The 4,378-nt window shown below is 47.4% G+C and overlaps 1 long non-coding RNA gene across 2 annotated transcripts; it reads right to left on the reverse strand.

Moving 5' to 3' along the window:
* Positions 1-1,345: 1,345 nt before the first annotated feature.
* LOC121014989 (uncharacterized) lies at positions 1,346-4,118 on the reverse strand. Of its 2 annotated transcripts, none has more exons than XR_005783553.1 (2): positions 4,023-4,118; positions 1,346-2,789 (listed from the first exon to the last, which is right to left on the reverse strand). It is a non-coding gene; the product is annotated as an uncharacterized LOC121014989 (long non-coding RNA). The 2 variants fall into 2 exon arrangements; XR_005783554.1 differs by lacking the exon at positions 4,023-4,118 and adding an exon at positions 3,050-3,233.
* Positions 4,119-4,378: the final 260 nt, after the last annotated feature.

Genomic DNA, 4,378 nt, shown 5'->3' on the forward strand with positions numbered 1-4,378 from the left:
ACGGCAAGCAATAGGTCGGGTCTTACCCCAGCCCTGTCCAAAAGTCTTTCATGACCCCATCCTAGCTGCATGAGACACCTTGTCTCAGAGGTCCCCAAATACCCTTTGCATTTCAATATCACTGCTATTTCCTTATTCTTTTATAGCCATGATGGTCTTGATGTGTCTGTCGCCACTGTTAGATTGAGCTTCTTGAGGATAGCAATATTAAAATGTTTATTTCTCCCTTGCCTGGCACATGGCAGATGTTTAAGAAACGCTTTCTAAATAAGTGATTACGGGGGCGCCTGGGTGGCTCGGTCGGTGAAGCATCTGACTCTTGATTTGGGCTCAGGTCACGATCTAAGTCCCGGGTCCCAAATCCCCAGTCGGGCTCTGGGCTGACAGTGCAGAGCCTCTTCTCTCCCTCTCTCTGCCCCTCCCCTGCTCACATGCTCTCTCTCTCTCTCTCTCTCTCTCTCTGTCTCAAAATAAAATAAACTTTAAAAGTATATAAATAAGTGATTGCACACACGGGGACACGTATGTCTGAATGAACAAGGATCAGGATGCATACAAGAACACAGGGATAAATACATCCCAGCACAGTGGGATTTAGCCATTCTTGGTGCTAAAAATCCCCTCCCATGAGAGGCAATCAATTATTGGCTGTGGCCATCGGAAGTGATTTAGATCCCATAGCAGCTAAGATGGTGAGAAGGTGAGATTCTGTGTCACTGATTCTATCTTTTGAAGGTGAGTTCTGGAGAAGGCGGGGCCGAGGGAAGGTAAGTTAGGACGTAGAGGCAAGTTGAGGGCTTGTCACAACAAGCCCGTGACCCGGTGGAGCTGAAAAATGGGGCAGCAGTCTGTGGGGACAAGGGGGAGGGGAGAGGGCCTGGGAGTTGGGGAACCTTCTAGATTAGAGACTTTTGGTTCCCAGGCATGTGTCATGTCATTGGAAAGGAAGTGGTTAAGGGCTGGGACCTCTGGCATTGGTCTGGAGGCACCAACGGGGCCGTGGGCTGTCACAACTGTAAGCAGGGGACACAGAGCCCTGACCCTTCTGCGGCTCTCTCAGCCAGGAGGAGGACCAGGGCCCGCCGTCACCTGCCACGTTCAACGTGACAGTTTCAATTCTCCGGATTCCACGAGAAAGGAATTTCTAAATCCTGAAAATTATTCCCTACTTGATTTATTTTCTAATGCTGAACACACACACACACACACACACACACACACACACACGAGTTCCTAAAGGCTCCCTGCTTACAAGCGAAACAGTGATTCTGACACTGAAAAGGACCCCAAAGAGCAGATAGTTGACCCTGAGCACCCCCTGCATATGTTATGGTCAAATCAGACCGGAGAAGGAAGAATGAGGTTTATTTCTTGAAAAGGAGTTGGTTCCAGTGAGTGAAAATAACTCCCACGGGAGTCCCACGAAAAAGGCAGGGATTTGAGCCACAAAGTAAATTATCAGGACAAGTTACAGCAGAGCAGAATGATCGGGCCTCCGCGGGGCCTGCCTGCGCACGGTCAAGGTATAATTTAACACAGACCAACGTGTGTCTTCTCACTACGGAGTAGGTCGTTGTCTTTGCCCGATGATTGTCTGCATTTCTGTTTTAGATAAAAACTGGGAGCTTTGCTTGGCTTCCGCTGTAGCCGGTTCAGAGCCAGGGGGCCGCCACGGTGGCTGATGGGTCATTCTCAGACCCCGCCGACCTCAGATCTTGAATCATTCCTGCCACTTTTACTGGTAAATATCTCACCCCCTATGTGTTTCCGGGCATTGGGTGATGGGGCTGGCTCTCTGTGCCATTAGTGAACGCCGTTCAGAAGAAACCGCGCTGGGTTTGCTGCGGGGAAGCTTGCTGTGACGCAGGCAAGATGGTCTTATTTCCTCACATTTTGAATGCCAAGGCTGGGGTTGGTAAAAAGAGGATTATGCCAGACCAATGTTATTTCCTTCTACGCTAAAGGGGCAGGATATATGGTGGTGGGTGGCGGAGACTGGAGGGTGGGGGAAGGAGGTAGCTTCTGTGGATGTGAATAAGGCAGTTGACCCTATGTCACATGAACCCCTAAGCCAGAAGCTGGGACACTGGTAACACTACTATTAGCGAATTGAAAATTCCTAAACAATGATTATCGGTGACTCCTTATCGACTCCTCAGGGGTTAGCTCTTTATCAGTAATTCAGACAAAGATATCGAAAGCATTCACCACATTTGGAGAGGGCCGCCATCTGCGGGGAGGGGAAGGCTATCAACTTGAATATTAGGAACAGAATGCAGCCTGACTTTGAAAATTCAGAAACGTTGTCTATTAAAGCCAAAATTTGCTCTTAGTCTCAACAGAGACAAATGCGTGTCAAAATCTTTAGGAGTCGGGACTATGGGCTCAAGGGGGCGTAAGACCAAAGAGTCTTACACAGGAGAAAATGCTCCCACGTCAGACCCTAAGCGAAGTGAGTCAGCAATGCCGTATCCTAATTAAACCGATTCATTGTGATCAAGGATACGTTAAAGGGAACATACCACGCAAAGACAAGAAATCATCTCTTCGTGGTGTTTAGCATTACTAGGACTGGGACTTGGTTTGTTATGAGCCCACTTTACAACGGGCAACGTTCCAGAGAAGTCGGCTAATGGCGATGGGAGAAATGACAAACAGAAGGAAGAGGAAAGCCGTAGCTCTTCACGAGGGACATGCCACCAGGGCCCCGCCCTCGGTGTCGGATCGTCAGTGTTATTTTCAAGTCTCTTCTGCAGGGTCAGATTTTACAACTCTGGAGCTCAGCTTTACTGAAAAATGAAAAAATAGGTAAGCTGATGGGCTAAAATTAGCCCCTAATTATTTGCGAAGCGCTTCTCTATCAGGTTCTCCTCGAGCCTGTCCTACTTTTCTTTGTCCCTGACGTTAGAGACCATTTATCTTTTTTAAACAACCTCGGAATCACAGTAGCACATCCTTGGCCTAAAATTCAGACTTCTGTTGTACTGATTCTGGTCAATTACTGCTCTTTACTAAAACGCTAACCCATAAATAAGAGCGGTCAGCAAACCCGAGGTTCTCAACATTTCTGGCAATTAGATGCTCCCAGAATCGCCGAGTGTGACAGCAGTGTTGGCCGCACCCGAGCTGGTCTGGGTGAGGGCTGGCTCCTCAGGTCTGCTTAGTGCCCTGTACTTCCCTCCATCACACAATTCATTACACTTTCTTTTTTAAATATTTGTACTTACTTTTTAAAAGTAAGCTCTACACCCAACACAGGGCTCGAACTCACAACCCCAAGATCAAGAGTCACACGCTCCAACTGAGCCAGCCAGGCGTCCCTATTTATCACACTTTCATTCATGTATGTTTTTCTTTTTTTTTTTTATTTTTTTTAAAAAAATTTATTTTTGAGAGAGAGACAGAGTGCGAGCAGGGGAGGGGCAGAGGGAGAGGGAGACACAGAATCCGAAGCAGGCTCCAGGCTCCGAGCTGTCAGCCCAGAGCCCAATGTGGGGCTCGAACCCACGAACCACGAGATCATGACCTGAGCCGAAGTAGTACACTTAACTGACTGAGCCACCCAGGCGCCCCTATTTATTTTTTAAAGCCTTCTATTGAAGTATAACTTACATTAGAAACGTGTACAGGGGCACCTGGGTAGCTCAGTTGGTTAAGCGTCCGACTTCGGCTCAGGTCATGACCACACGGTTCGCGAGTTTGAGCCCCGCGTCGGGCTCTGTGCTGACACCTAGGAGCCTGGAGCCTGCTTCAGGTTCTGTGTCTCCCTCTCTCTCTGCCCCTCCCCTGCTCACACTCTGTTTGTCTCTCTTTCTCAAAAATATATAAACATTTAAAAAAAAAAAGAAATGTGTACAAATCCTCAGAGTTTAATATATTTCCCAAAACTAAACACACTTGTGTCATCAGCCCCCAGATGAAGAATTAGAACGTGCCCCATCCAGTCACTACCCATCCCCAAAGGTGGATGGAATCCAATCTCTTACGTTTTTGCTTTACCAAGAGTACTCCACTGAACGTACCTGGACATGTCCCTTGGCTGGTGTGCACGTGAATTTCTCTAGAATAGATACCTAGACCCATCCTGATTTTAGAGGCGGCTGGCGCTCCATAGAAACACCAGTGTTTTCTATCTCTTTTAGAACAGTAGAATTTGGCCTTTGGATGGCTTTTCTCTGGCATCAGAGATGGGTGAATGGTTGATAAATGTGGCCAATAGCCTCAAGTAATTTTGCATTTTGTTGTTGTCCTCGAGCTGAAACAGAGGAACTGTGATCAGTCCTCCTTCAATGTCTGAAGTATGTTTGTCCTTTACATAAAGTCTAACTGTGGAAACTCTGACCCTATAATCTGTTGTAAAGAAGTAGGCCTGGAGTTT

Source organism: Herpailurus yagouaroundi, unplaced genomic scaffold, assembly GCF_014898765.1.
Source record: "Herpailurus yagouaroundi ecotype Mexico unplaced genomic scaffold, PumYag 205, whole genome shotgun sequence".
In the NCBI taxonomy this organism is placed as follows: Eukaryota; Metazoa; Chordata; class Mammalia; order Carnivora; family Felidae; genus Herpailurus; species Herpailurus yagouaroundi.